The sequence below is a fragment of the Dipodomys ordii genome, unplaced genomic scaffold, assembly GCF_000151885.1.
Source record: "Dipodomys ordii isolate 6190 unplaced genomic scaffold, Dord_2.0 Scaffold6, whole genome shotgun sequence".
NCBI lineage: Eukaryota > Metazoa > Chordata > Mammalia > Rodentia > Heteromyidae > Dipodomys > Dipodomys ordii.
Window position 1 is genome coordinate 5117167 of NW_012267222.1, and position 15491 is coordinate 5132657.

A 15491-nucleotide genomic window follows, 5' to 3' on the forward strand; every position below is an offset into this window, starting at 1 on the left:
CCACTTCCGGTTTTCTGGTGGTTTATTGGAGATAGGAGTCTCACGGGGCTGGCTTTGAACCGAGATCCTCAGAGCTCAGCCTCTTAAGTAGCTAGGATTACAGGTGTGAGCCACCAGCGCCCGGCTTGTGAGACTCTTATCTCCAATAAACCACCAGAAAACCAGAAGTGGCACTGTGGCTCAAGGGGTAGAGTGCTTGCCTTGAGCTGAAAAGCACAGGGACAGCGCCCAAGCCTAGAGTTCAAGCCCCACAACCAACCAAAAAAAAACAAAAAAGAACAGTAAACAGGGCCTCACTAACCATTTGTATCCAACTGGACATCAGAGTTTGTTTTTAGTTCTTCAGCATTACTTCAATCAAATACCAACCATTTTCTAACTCTATTCACTCAAGATAAGCAAGATGGTAAGCATTTGACAGTGATATAAGGACACCAGGTGCTAGTCACAGTAGCCAAATATGGAATCAACCTACATGTCTATCACAAGCTGAATGGATAAAGAAAAGCACAGTGCACACATGCAGAGCTACTAAGCCTTTATAAAGTATGGACCTAGAGGACATTATGTTAAGTGAAACAAGACAGACACAGAATGATTTCACAAACATGAAATCAAAAAGCACTGAACTCAAGCAAAACAGAGAATAGTACAGCAGTTTCCAAGAGCTGAAGGGTAGTGGGAATGTTGTTAAAAGGGTATAAATTCTTAGTTAAGAGATGTGAATTTGAGATCTACTGCACAACTGGTAAATGCACTTCATAATATATTATGTACCTGAAAATAGCGGAGGGTATGTTTTAAGTATTTTTACTTCAAAAATGGTAAGCAGGGGATGGGAATGTGGCTTAGTGGTAGAGTGCTTGCCTAGCATGCATGAAGCCCTGGGTTCAACTCCTCAGCACCATATATACAGCAAAAGCCAGAAGTGGTGCTGTGGCTCAAGTGGTAGAGTACTAGCCTTGAGCAAAGAGAAGCTCAGGGACAGTGCCCAGGCCCTGAGTTCAAGCCCCAGGACTAGCCCAAAAAAAAAGGTAAGTGCTGGGCGCTGGTGGCTCACGCCTATAATCCTAGGTACTCAGGAGGCTGAGATCTAAGGATCGCGGTTCAAAGCCAGCCCGGGCAGGAGAGACCGTGAGACTCCTATCTCCAATAAAAACCACCAGAAAACCGGAAGTGGCGCTGTAGCTCAAGTGGTAGAGCGCTCGCCTTGAGCTGAAGACCTGAGGGACAGCGCCCAGGCCAGAGTTCAAGCCACACAACGGACAAAAAAAAAAAAAAAAGGTAAGCATGTGAGGTAATATAGATACAGAGGATATGGAGATATATATATATATATATATATATATCAAACAGCTTAATTTAGCTATTCATAATATACACACATTTTTAAACATGTCAAACAGAGAAAACACATACAATTTGTCAATTAACAAGGAGGGGGCTGTTCTCCCACCTGAACATCAAGACACTAACTAAAAAGATATTTATACAAATTGTCAAGGAAAGTGAGAAGAATTCTGAAAAGGTTATGTTTTTCTTTCAGAAAAATAAAATTTTACTGTCAATTACCCTCCAGACACATTAATTTAAATATAAAATCCTACCAGGTGCTGGTCCCTCAGGCTGTAATCCTAGCTACTCAGGAGGCTGAGATCTGAGGATCATGGTTCAAAGCTAGCCCAGGCAGGAAAGTCGGTGAGACTCTTATCTCCAATAAACCATTCAAAACCGGAAGAGTCACTGTGGCTCACAGTGGTAGAGCGCTAACCTTGAGCTGAAGAGCTCAGGGACAGGGCCCAGGGCCGAGACTTCAAGTCCCACCATCAACCAAAAAAAAAGTCTCACTGACTTTCCTGCTGGGGCTGGCTTTGAACCCTCATGATCTTCAGATCTCAATCTGAGTATCTAGGATTATAGGCATGAGCCATCGGCACCCAGCTTTCACTCTGCTATTCTAATTGTGGATTGTGTACAATTATATACCTACCAGTTCGACTGAAAACAACCTTAAGAAACTAAAAGCCTATAGACTGTCATGCTGGTACCCCTACAGTGCCAGTACTGGAGTAGCTGAAGTAGAAAGAAGATGGTTTCTACCCAGGAGGTGGAGGTCAGTCTTGGCAAAATATTAAGTAGTTTCGAACACTCAAACACACACACACACACACACACACACACACAGAAAGATAAGAGAACTTTGAGAACTAGCCAAACACAATACCTGTAGAAAAACAATATGAAACTCAAATGCAAAGGGCAAGGCAATCTTCCTTTTATATGTATTATATATCATTTGAATCATTTCCATCACTCACCACAGTCTAGAGAAGTCAGTTTGCATAAGATACCAAACAAAACCTTAACTGAATGAGGAAAAAGGGTCTTGGGTCAGCAGAACAGCTTTGCTAAGCAAGTGTCTGGAGACAAGGATTTAAAGCCAATCTTTTCTGCTCTCTGGCTCATGCCAATAATCATTATGGTTTATCATCTCCCCATTCTGAATGGGCCAAACTGAATGGGCCACAAAACTACCCTCTCTGCTGAAGTAGCACTCCTATCTAAAAGCTCGAGGATTTTCAGTTTCATCATGTGCCATGCTTGGTAAAGTTATGACTTGACAGTAAATTACAGAGCAATTGCATTCCATCAAGGCTTCAGCTACCCCACTCCCAGTGTCTTCAGCCTTCGCCTTCCCACAGCTAACATGTGGCCATCTGTCGAGTAACAAAAGTTCTATTTATCATCTTTCTAAAATCAGCACCTCCTCCTGTGTTCCCAAATCTTTAGTGATTGCCACATCCCTACTCATAATTCCCCATGTAAGACTGGCAAGCACGGTGTCCCCTGACTTCACCTGCAGAATCTCACCTCAATTCCATGACCATGTAGGAAGGTCAGATTCCTACCACTTCTCAATGGTATAGCGCATGCCTTGCATGCCTGAGGCCCTGGGTTCGATTCCTCAGCACCACATAAGCAAAAAAAAAAAAAAGAATCATTTGTTTTGTTTTGTGTTTTGTTGTACTAGGGTTTGAACTCAGGGACTCACGTTTATGAGGTGGGCATTCTACCACTGAAGGCATGCCTCCAGCCCTGTTTGTTTTTAATTTTTCATATGATTTCTAATATAATGAATCCATCTTGAAATACACTGTTCCTCCATCCACACTATTATAAAAGTCATAAGCTCAGTATAAATGTAGCCCTCGGTTTGGCAAGAGGGGGGGTTGTGCCAGTCCTGAGTTTGAGCTCCATTTTGCTCAAGGCTAGTCCTCTACCACTTGAGCCACAGTCCCATTTGTGGCTTTTTGATGGTTTATTGGAGATAAGAGTCTCCCAGGGGGCTGGGAAGATGGCTCAGTGGTAGAGTGCTTGCCTTGCATGCATGAGGCCCTGGGTTCAATTCCACAACACCACATAACCAGAAAAAGCTGGAAGTGACACTGTGGCTCAAGTGGTAGAGCGCTCCCCTTGAGCTGAAGGACAGCATCCAGGCCCTAAGTTCAAGCCCCATGACAGACCCAAAAGAAAAAAAAAAGGTATTTCAGCCAGGTGGCTCACGCCTGTAATCCTATCTACTCAGGAGGCTGAGATCTGAGGATCATGGTTCAAAGCCTGCCTGGGCAGGAAAGTCTGTGAGACTCTTATCTCCAATAACCCACTAGAAAACTGGAAATGGCGCTGTGGTTCAAGTGGTAGAGCGCTCACCTTGAGCTGAAGAGCTGAGGGACAGCGCCCAGGCCCAGAGTTCAGGCCCTAGGACCAGAGGGGGGGGAGGAAGGGGGGGATTTGAAAGCCAGGCACTGGTGGCTCACTCCTGTCATCCAAGCTACTCAGGAGGCTGAGATCTGAGATTATAGTTCAAAGCTAGCTCAGGAAGGAAATTTATGAGACTCTTATCTCCAATAAATTTCCACAAAGTGTGAAGTGAAGTTGTGGCACAAGTGGTAGAGTGCTAGCCTAGAGCAATAAAGCTAAGCAAGAGGGTGAGGCCCTGAGTTCAAGCCCAGATCCTAGCATACACACACACACACACGCATACTAACTGTATACACACATTCAAATATGACTAACTATAGGACTATATAGGAAGATCAGGGGAAGGGAGATGGAAAAGAAAAGACGGGGTGAATAATTTTTTTTTGTCAGTCGTGGGGCTTGAACTCTGGGCTTGGGCGCTGTCCCTCAGCTCTTCAGCTCAAGGTGAGCGCTCTACCACTTGAGCTACAGCGCCACGGTTTTTATTGGAGATAGGAGTCTCACGGTCTCTCCTGCCCGGGCTGGCTTTGAACCGCGATCCTCAGATCTCAGCCTCCTGAGTAGCTAGGATTACAGGCATGAGCCACCAGCGCCCGGCTCTGGGGGGTGAATAATTTTAAAATGTATTGCAACCATGTACGAAGACAGCATAAGGAATCTCACTTTTTTTTTTTTAAGAAAGAAGCAATTTCAAGGAAAAAACAAAAATAATGACATATGGAACCATGGCTTCTATATCTACAACTTCAACCAGCCACCCCAAAAAAAAAAAAAAAAAAGTCTATACTGCTCAGTGGTAGAGTGCTTGCCTCACAGAAAAGGCTGGAGATGGCATTGTGGCTCAAGTGGTAGAGTGCTAGCCTTGCGCAAAAGCTCAGGGACAGGGGATGGGACGATGGCTCAGTGGTAGAGCGCGTGCCTTGCATGCCTGAGGCCCTGGGTTCGATTCCTCAGCACCACATAAGCAAAAAGAAAAAAGCCGGAAGTGGCGCTGTGGCTCAAGTGGTAGAGCGCTAGCCTTAAGCTGAAGAGCTGAGGGACAGCGCCCAGGCCCAGAGTTCAGGCCCCACAACCGGACCCAAAAAAAAAAAAACTCATCAAAATCTCAGGGACAGTGCTCAGGCCCTGAGTTCAAGGGCCAGGACTGCCCTCCCAAAGAAGTCTATACACACATATAGAGTTATTTCGGATTTTCTCCGAACATTATAGTACAGCAACTATTTGCTATTGTATTAGGTATAAGAAGTCTAGACATGATTGAAGTACACAGATAGATAAGTACAGGGGCTGGGAAGGTGGCTCAGTGGTAGAGTGCTTGCCTTACATGCATGAGGCCCTGGGTTTGATTCCTCAGCACCACATAAGCAGAAAAAGCCAGAAGTGGTGTTGTGGCTCAAGTGGTAGAGTGCTAGCCTTGAGCTGAAGAGCAACAGCGCCCAGGCCCAGAGTTCAGGCCCCACAACTGGCAAAAAAAAAAAAAAAAAGATAAGTACAGGTTATAAGCAAATTTTGTATTAAAGGCCTTGAGCGTCCACAGATTTTGGTGCCAATGGTAGGCTCTGGAAAAGGGACAGCTCTACTGCACTTTCAGTAGCAGCCCACAGAATGGAAGACTCAGTAACCTATTCAAAGGCACGAAGTCACAGGGAGGTTGCCTAATGGCAAATGACGAAGCACAACTGTCCATTCAGCTACTCAGAGGCTGAAAGAAGACTGCTTCAGCCCAGAAACAATGTAGTAACTGTCTGGAGAGAACCTGCCACTCTCCGTCATGGGAAAAACTCACAAAAAAATAAGTAAGGCATCCTAAAGACCCTCAATTCTGAGTCATACTAACAAATGTCAAATGCAATTGTTATTTTTTAAGAACACTAATATACTGAACATTTTCTTCTAAGAGTTTAAAACAACCATCACCAAAAGTTTTGTTAGCTAGAATACAAAGAGTTGGCACAACTGAGCACAATGTCTTCCTCAGAAATATACCTCAAAATGTTCTTGTGATGATTAGTTAGGTAGTGTTGTGAGGTAGAGCACTTGCCTTGAGCTGAAGAGCTAAGGACAGCGCCCAGGCCCAGAGTTCAGGCCCCATGACTGACAAAAAAAAAGAAAGAAAGAAAGAATAAGATTGAAGACCACCACCAGTGGCTCGTACTTGTAATCCTATCTACTCAGAAGGCTGAGCTATAAGGATCAGTTTGAAGCCAGCATGGAAAGTAAGTCCCTGAGACTCTTAATCGCTCTCTAATCACCAAAAGAGCTACAAGTGGAGCTGTGGCAAGTGGTAGAGCTTTAGCCTTGAACAGAAAAACCCGGGAACAATGCCCAAGCCCTGAGTTTAAGCCCCAGGACTGGCACACACAAAAAGAAGAAGGATTGCATATTCTACTTTCATATGAACCTTTCCTTTGATAAAAATTTGTTTTGTTTTTCAGGAGCTCAAAAGAAAAATCAAGGGCTGGGAAGGTGGCTCAGTGGTAGAGCGCTTGCTTTGCATGCATGGGTTCGATTCCTCAACATCACATAAGCAAAAAGAAAAAAGACGGAAGTGGCGCTGTGGCTCAATTGGTAGAGCGCTAGCTTTGAACTGAAGAGCTGAGGGACAGTGCCCAGGCCCAGAGTTCAGGACCGGACCCAAAAAAAAAAAAAAAAAGCAAAAGAAAAATCCAAGCAGAGAATGTAGCTAAATGGAAAAACACCTGTCTAATGTACACAAAGCTACGGGTTTAATCCCCAGTCCTTAAAAAAAGAAGAAAACAGGTATAAATTCAAAGGAAAAAAATAGGATATAAAAGAGGAATTTTCTTTATAAATAAAAAAGTATTTCCTTTAAATAAGATTATCTAGTCTGGTCTTGTCTGGTCTGGCCTGGTCTGCCCTTTTAGTATAGTCTCAAGTTGTATTAAGGAGAATTTGGTTGACTGCATTTACCAAAAAGAGATTTAAAAATTCTTAAACTCAAAAAATGTTACCATTATTTGACATCCCAAGTTTAAAATGTACAAGTCAAACATCTGTCTAAACAGAGATGTTTAAGAAATATTCCATTCTTTGAAATGCCATAGCAATAAAATGAAATTACATTAAATCATATCCAGATGGAATGCCTTTCATAACAATTCACAAGGAAACAAAGCAGATGCTTAAAAATAACTTATTTTTCTAAAACTCACTAGTAACTGGGGGTAAGAAAATATCACTTCTATGTAAAAGTACAAATATAGTATCATTTCCTGAATTTGTAACACATCAAATAACATTTTAATTCACATTTTGTTTTTAGTAAAGTTATTTTCTTTTTGGCTGTACTACAGTTTTTAACTAGGGTTTTATACCATTTGAGCCACATCCACAGGACACATTTTACTTTTTGGGGGAAAGGGGGCGAGTGGATTCAAAGGTATTTATTTATTGAGCGCCCGTCAGGTGCTGGCTGCTGTTGGGGGCTGGGGCACAGGAGGGAGAAGCGGGGGCGCGCGTCCCCCGGCGGCCCGGCCCACCACCCAGACAGCACAGAGGACTGAAGTGATCTTTACTGAGGAATGCCAGGGAGGGAGGGCGGGCAGGCAGCTACACAAGCAGCAGCAGCAGCTGCTGCTGCTGCTGCTGCTGCTGCTGCTGCTGCTGCTTGCTGCTGCTGGCGGCCTTGCTTTTGCTGCTGCTGCTGCTGCTGGCGGCCTTGTAGGCGGCCTTGTTGGCAGCGACTGGTGGTGGTGCTGCTGCTGCTGCTGCTGCTTGCTGCTGCTGCTGCTGCTGGCGGCCTTGTAGGCGGCGGCTGGTGCTGCTGCTGCTGCTGCTGCTGGCGGCCTTGTAGGCGGCCTTGTTGGCGGCTGCTGCTGCTGCTGCTGATGCTGCTGCTTGCTGCTGCTGCTGCTGCTGCTGCTGGCGGCCTTGCTTTTGCTGCTGCTGCTGCTGCTTGCTGCTGCTTGGCGGCGGCCTTGTTAGCCAGATCCTTGGCTTTCTCTGCAGCTGCCTTCTCCTTGGCTTCCTTGGCGGTCTCCGGGAGCGTTCTGGAAGGGGCCTCCCTTGCAGCTTGGCCAGGATATACTCAAAGCCCTTCATCGTCTTGGGCACGTTGCTTTTGAACCGGGCAAGACCAAATTCCTGGACGGCTCTGGAGACGCCCAACAAGCTGGAGGAGGCCCAGGCTTCCCGGCGGATTTCGGTCCAGCTGCTGTCGGGGTTCACACAGTAAACACATCAGCAGGGCGTGGTTGATGTTCCAGGTGAAGGTGGTCATGGTCTGATTCTGTGGGTCCACAATCGAGTCCTCCAGGATGTACACTGCGTGAGCAACACTGGCAGGAACAGTCGCTCCGCCCAGCGGGGCATCCTGTTGGTCTTGGTCAGGAGGCTCCGGGACGGAAGCTGCTGGTCAGGGGTGACCTCCCGGTGTACTCTGTCTTCTGTCAAGACATGGTTGCGGTAGGGGTTCGGGTTCCAGGAACTTTGGAGCATGCTCTGGCCCAGGAAACACTTCACCATCGTCCTGGCCTGGGTGGCTCGGGCCTGGGCGGGCTTGGCAGCACCGGCGCAGCCTCAGGGTGCGGCTGGGGGTGGCGGGCAAGGGCGGGCCGGTCACCACCACCACGAGGTTTTTATATATTTAAACTTGTTATGAAACAGTCACAACATATAAGCTTTAGAGAATAATATAAACAAAGCATGAACAAATATTAAAAGCCTAATATTGGTCACGCATGTCCCAGACTTTTTTGTAAAGCAATTTATAGCTGAGATATAATTAGGCCTTCTCTACTTTATTTTTTTTTAGGCTGTTCAAAGACAGTCAAGGAGGAAAGTCCATGAGAGACTTTGATCTCCAAGTAACTACCTAAGAACCAGAAGCAGAGCTGTGGCTCAAAGTGGCTCAAAGTGGAGCACTAGCCTTGAAGTTGAGGATAGTGCACAGGCCCTGAGTTCAAGCCTCAAGACACACACACACACACACAGAGAGAGAGAGAGAGAGAGAGAGAGCCAGGCATTGGTCACTCAAGACACCAAACAAACAAACAAAAAATGGTTGAGATCATCAACATGGATAAAGCTTTGGCTGTGACTCAGGTGATTTGGAGGAAAATAGTATTTAGGAAAACGTGGGGCTCCCATTTTATCTTTTTTTTTTCTTTTGTCAGTCGTGGGTCTTGAACTCTGGGACTGGGCACTGTCCCTCAGCTCTTCAGCTCAAGGCTAGCGCTCTACCACTTGAGCTACAGTGCCACTTCTGGTTTTCTGGTAGTTTATTGGAGATAAGAGTCTCAAGTACTTTCCTGCCCAGGCTGGTTTTGACTGGTGATCCTCAGATCTCAGCCTCCTGAGTAGCTAGGATTACAGGCATGAGCCACGGGGGCCGGCTTCATTTTATCTTTCTACATCAACACAACACAGCCACCAGTTAAATCGTTTTTGCTCTGTTTTCATTTTACTCATGTGCATCTAGAAAATCATTCTTGTAATCAATACTTTATGAACTTTAATGGATTGAGAACGTATCTAAAAACCATTCACTCATCTAGCAATTTTTCTTCACTGAGGACAAAGTAGAAAACAAGACTGGCTTGCTTTCGCTATAGCATGTGCAGGGAAGTCCTGTGTAAATAATGAACATGAAACAAATAAATGCAAAATCCATTCCAGAAAAGTGCTCTGAAGAAGTCATGTGAAAAACCCAGCAGTCATCTTTCCAGTCCAATCCTATCTTTAGAATCAGCCTCTAGGAGTCCTTGGATGCTGTACACACTGAGACTTATTTAGGGGTGATAAATTCATATTCCAATGTGTTCATTCCACCAGCTCATTTTCTGTGTAAATATTTTCAATCAAAGCAGTCTACAAAACACATGTACAGTTCCCAAGGACTTCATAAAGGAAAACGCAAGGCCCTATATGTGCCACTGTTCTGTGCCCACTTAAATGTCCGGTTTGGTTTCATGCTTAATTAAGAGAAGAGGGTCAATCTTTATCCTTTTTTACTGAAGAAAGGGAAATGAAATTATCTTGCTGTAAACAAGGCAAAATAAATAAATGAGTATGGACTGCTGAGGCTCTGGGAGCTCCTTTTACTGTGGGGGAAGGGCAGAAGTTGATCGTACATCTGGTCTTTGTATCACTTCCTCCAATAGAACATTTACATTGAAGATACTGGACAGTTACAACGTAGTATAGGATATAAACTTGGTATCAATGATACCCAAGTCAAGAGAAAAAGAAAAGAGAAAGAAAAAGTAATTACATAAAAGTATTGTCCCAGAGTTTTAACACAGTATCTGGGCAACCATTCCACAGCTTCTAGTGAACACTTTGCCATTGGTTCACTCTTCCTTGTCACCACCGTCCTGCCAGGATGAAGGGTGAGGGGAATAAGAGGAGAGTTCTTAGGGGCTCTCATCTCCTTGAACCACCCACCTGCCCATCTAGCCACCCTGTCTCTCTCCGCACCACTCACTGCAAGCACTTCTCTTCCCACAGTGTTCAGCCATCCTGAGCACTGCCACAAGTTTTTCTCCACACAACAGAGCCTTCCCCGCTTTTTCCTTCCTGTCCCCATCTTCCTGGTGGAACTTCGCTATTTCAGCAGAAAACAGAAAAGGTAGAGGTATATGCCAGTCCACAAGTTTTAGACAATGGCTCAAGTCATTGGAGAAAAGCCGTTATAATATTACTTATTCATTTTACAGCTCAAGATAAGTACATGAAGACACTGCTTTTTCTCTTACACAACATTTTAGATGAAAATGTCAAAGGCTCCCAGAGCTGGTAGTGCAGCTCAAATGATAAAGCAAGCACTAGGCTCTAAATTCAAACCCCAATACCACACACACACACACACACTCTCTCTCTCTCTCTCTCTCTCTCTCTCTCTCTCTCTCTCTCTCTTTCTCTCTCTCTCTCTCTCTCAAAAACTTTCCACTCATCTTCACCTCACTTAGGGACAGGTCACACACACATTTTATTAACAACTATAATTAAAGAACCATATGGAGCCAGTCACCAGTGGCTCATGTCTATAATCCTAGAAAATTGAAAGCCTGAGATGAAGAGTATTTTAATTGAAGACCAGCTCAGACCAAAAGATTCATAAAATTCCATTTCAACTAATAGCTGGAAGCAAGTGGCATATGTTTTGTCATCCCAGCTACATAAGAGGTGAGGTCAGAAGGATCCCAGTTCTAGGCATGTTCAGAAAAAATAATTGAAAAAGCCCATCTCAACAGAAAAAGATGGACATGGTGGCAAACATCTGTCATCCTGGCTATCATAATAAACATAAATCGGAGGATGACGATATAGGCCAGCTCAGGTACAAGCAAGACCCCAAAAAAGCCAAAGCAAAAAACGGTCAAGGATCTGGTTCAGAGTGCCTGCCTGGCAAGCACAAAGTGCTGAATTCAAATCTTAGTATACAACACACACACACACACACACACACACACACAGAGAAGCAGTGTAGTAGTTATAAACAGTCTAGAGTCCAACTGTCTGGCTTCAAAACTTGGTTCTAGTAAGATATGGAGGTGGACACTGGGATTGTAATCCCAGCATCTGGATGGCTGAGTCCAAAGCCATCATGGGCTACATAATAAGACCCTATATTATTTTAAAAAATTTTTAAAGAATACGACGAAGAAGAAGATGAAGAGAAGGAGGAGGACAAAGACGACGAGGACGATGAAGAGGAGGACGATGACAACGACGAGGAGGAGGAGGAGAAGTGGTGGTGGTGGTGGTGGTGGTGTGGCTCAAAATGGTGGAGCACTAGCCTTGAGAAAAAGAGCTTAGGGATGGCACTCAGGCACCAAGTTCAAGCACCACAACCAACAAAAAGCTTAAAACAAACTTTTGCAAAGGCCAGGTGAGGTTGTGTGGTTGTGCAGCTCCTGGGCTGGAATCCAGAGGCAGGATAGTCTCAAGCTGGACTAGCCCAGAAGAAGTTAACAAGGCCCTACCTCAGAAACAAGAAGGACTGGGGACATGGCTCCAGCAGGCACAAAACTGGATTCAATCCCCAGTACTGGCCAAATTTAATAGAAACACTTGCATGAGTCATTTCTGAGCTGAGTAACTCTGGGCAAATTACCAGATGTCTCTGTGCCTCCCTTCTCCTCCCACAGTTATAAAATGGGATAATAATACCTATTACATAGAATTGTATAAAGATAAAATTCATGTAGAACAGTGCTGAAAAAGTACTAAATGTATTTGGGGGGGGTTGTTTGTTTGTTTTTTTGTAGGTTGTGGGCCTGGGCACTGTCCCTCAGCTCTTCAGCTCAAGGTTAGCCCTCTACCACTTGAGCCACAGCACCACTTCTGGCTTTTTCTGCTTATGTGGTGCTGAAGAATCGAACCCAGGGCCTCACGCATGCAAGGCAAGCACTCTACCACTGAGCCACCTTCCCAGCGCACTAAATGTAAAATAAGTATTATGACATGTCAAAAAAATGACGTGCACTAGGGTTTATTCCGTACAAGAAAAATTAAAGACACTTAGGAATTCTCATTCTTTGTGGTCTAATTATCAGACCATGAAACTTCTTAATATAATGTAAGTTTCTAAGAGGTTTGGAGGGTTTTGCCCCATGGGCTTAAGCTTTGAACGTGCAAGTTCACAAAAGCATTCATTCCCTGAAACCATACCAAATTTTGAAGGATATATACTGTTACATCTCATCTAAAACAAAAACAACAACCCTCACTCAATTTCCACTGGCTCTAGCCTTTTCCTCTAGTCTTCACATCAAGTGTCTTCCAAAAGGTGCCACATTCCCTCTGGTTCTTCCTCTCTGGAGCCCACTTCAATAAAGGCCAAGTACTCCAGGAAGTTCAAAATTGCCAAGGTCACCAATGACCAAAGCTTGTTTTCCCAAATCTACCCTTCTCCCTTGAATCAATTTTCCTTACGTGGCATCCTTGAATTCTAGAGTTCAGTCTCCTGGTGGCTTCCTTTTTGACTAATCTCATCTCAAATTTCCTTGCTGACTGTTCTCCCAAACCTCTTCAACTCTCAGGGATTGGCTCTTGGGTATTTCTTCATCATACTCCAATGGTGACTGATCTTTCAAATTCTCATTTTCAATTACATTTGCCATGGACTTACAATTATACATCTAGACCCAAGTTTCTCACCTGAATTAGATTCTGTATAACATACTACGTTAAATTCAGTACCCTAAAGTTTGATTGGGGCTGAGGGGCTCACTGTGTTACTCAGCTGGTCTCAAACTCCTATGTTCGAGCAATTTCTAGAGTCAGTCTCCTCAATAATGAGAACTACAGGTGTACCCTCCTGCACTGGGTTTGAATCTCAGCTTTTTTTTTTTTTTTTGTCGGTTGTGGGGCTTGAACTCTGGGCCTGGGCGCTGTCCCTCAGGTCTTCAGCTCAAGGCAAGCACTCTATCACTTGAGCTACAGCACCACTTCTGGTTTTCTGGTGGTTTATTGAAGATAGGAGTCTCACAGTCTTTCCTGCCTGGACTGGGCTTTGAACCACAATCCTTAGATCTCAGCCTCCCAATTCGAGATTCATTTAACCAATGTCAGTTGACAATTTCCAGCAACTCAGTCCTAAAACCTGGCCTCCCTAACTCGAGTCTACACCAAATTCCATCAGAAAGGGCTAGGGACATGGCTCAAGTGGTAGACGGCTTGCCTAGGAAGCATGAACCCCTGAGTTCAGTGCCTAATAATGGGGGGTGGTGAGGGAGAATCATTAGGAAATATCATTATTTTGTGTGTGTGTATATGTGCATGTGCGTGTGTGCGCGCGCACTTTCAAGCCCAGTAGAGGGCCTTAAACTCAGGGCCTCCCACTCTCACAAGACTTCTTCCAGTCAGAACTGACACTTGAGTCACATCTCCAGCTTTTTTGCTGATTAATCTGAAGTGGGTCTCAAGGATTTGTCTTCCTGAGCTGCTTTGGACCTCCATCTCCCATCTCAGCCTCCTGAACAGCTACGTCTATAGGCGTGAGCCACCAGTGCCCTGCTTGCTATACTTTGAAAATGCATCCTAAAGCCAAATTCTTTTCCGCATTCTCCAAGTGGTTTATTCTGACAGTAGGCTCCCACCCATCTCCTTATTTCTGAGGCTGTCAACACTGTCAACACAGGAGGGAAAGTAACCTTTTAAAACACAAATCACATCATGTCACTTCTTTGCTCAAAACCTTCCAGTGCTTTCCCATTTGAAGCCACTAGATTTCTGTTTTATTAAGCCACCCAATTTGTGGTCAATAGCTATGTAGCATTAGGAAATGACTGACAGCACTTTTTCCCCTTGCTCCTTCTGCTCCTGCTCATATCATACTGCCTTCCTGGCAGCCACTACTAGCGCCTTTCCACTGTTTCCCACTGCTGGAAGGCTCCATCCCCACACTACACATGGCTCCCCCCACACCATCTGAACCTGATGATTCTATAACACCTATCCGATGCCTACCCTGCTGGAAACAGCCTTACATATTCCATTTTGCCCACACAAAACCTAACATACTGTGTAATATTCTTATTTCTTGTGTTTTACTTACTGTCTGCAATACAGTATACGAAAAGTAATCTTTGGGGATTTTAGATTTGTTTCCTCCCTTGTTTTATTTTCCTATTTTGTTCACTAGTGTGTCCTAATACTATAAATTATGGCTGGCAGCTACTCAAGTAAACATATTATGAATAAACTGCTGCATTGAATGTGTATATGCATTTCTCTAGAAAGAAAATCAGAGAATGTACACTTTTCATCAAATAAAGTTATGTAGGGCTAAGTGCTTGCCTAGTATGCATGAAGCCCTGGATTCAATTTCTCAGTACCACATAAACAGAAAAAGTCAGAAATGGAGTTGTGGCTCAAGTGTTAGCATGTTAAGCCCTGAGCAAAAAAGAACCTCAGGGACAGTGCCCAGGCCCTGAAATCAAGGCTGGCAAAATAATGACGACGACGACGACGACGATAAATAAATGGTATGTGCTACCAACAAAAAAAATCTTGGGGCTGGGAAGGTGGCTCAGTGGTAGAGCGCTTGTCTTGCATGCATGAGGCCCTGGGTTCAATTCCCTACCACCACATAAGCAAAAAGAAAAAAAGCCAGAAGTGGCACTGTGACTCAAGTGGAAGAGCGTTAGCCTTGAGCTGAAGAGCTGAGGGACAGCGCCCAGGCCCAGAGTTCAGGCCCCACGACTGGACCAAAAAAAAAAAACCTTTATTATTAATCTTTAAGTGACTATGGAAAAGAAGTTCCTTCTGATTTTTTTTTTTTTTTTTTTTTGGCCTAGCAAGTAGCTTGACTGGTCAGGCCTGGCACTGGTCTCTGAGCTTCTTTGGCTCAAGGCTAATGCTCTACCACTTGAGCCACATTGCCACAGCGCCATTTAAGGCTACTTTCTGTGTATGTGGTACTGAAGAATTGCACCCGGGCCTTCATGCATGCTAGGCAAGCACTCTACCGCTAAGCTACCTTCCCATCTCCCTGAATATTTTTTATTTGAGGAGAATGTTACTGGGGACTGAAGTCCAGGACTTGCACTTTATAAGCCAGTTAAATTTTTATCTTAAAAAAATCAGACAAAGCCAGGCGCCGGTGGCTCATGCCTAGCTACTCAGGAGGCTGAGATCTGAGGAACACCGTTCAAAGCTAGCCTGGGCAGAAAAAAAGTCCGTGAGACGGGGCTGGGAAGGTGGCATAGTGGTTGAGTGCTTGCTTTGCATGCGTGAGGCCCAGAGTTTGATTCCTCAGTACC

The 15491-nt window shown here is 44.6% G+C and overlaps 1 protein-coding gene and 1 pseudogene across 2 annotated transcripts in view; both read right to left on the bottom strand.

The window, feature by feature from the left end:
* The window catches only part of LOC105997071, a 64230-nt pseudogene extending 55966 nt beyond the window's left edge, over positions 1 to 8264 (bottom strand). The window contains exon 1 of the transcript XR_001175632.1: positions 7664 to 8264. The product of XR_001175632.1 is annotated as a PRELI domain-containing protein 1, mitochondrial-like (transcript). The remainder of the gene's footprint in view (positions 1 to 7663) is intronic.
* Positions 1 to 15491, bottom strand: part of LOC105997307 (arginine-glutamic acid dipeptide repeats protein-like) — a 294981-nt gene that overhangs the window by 255853 nt on the left and 23637 nt on the right. The gene's annotated exons all lie outside the window — the stretch shown is intronic.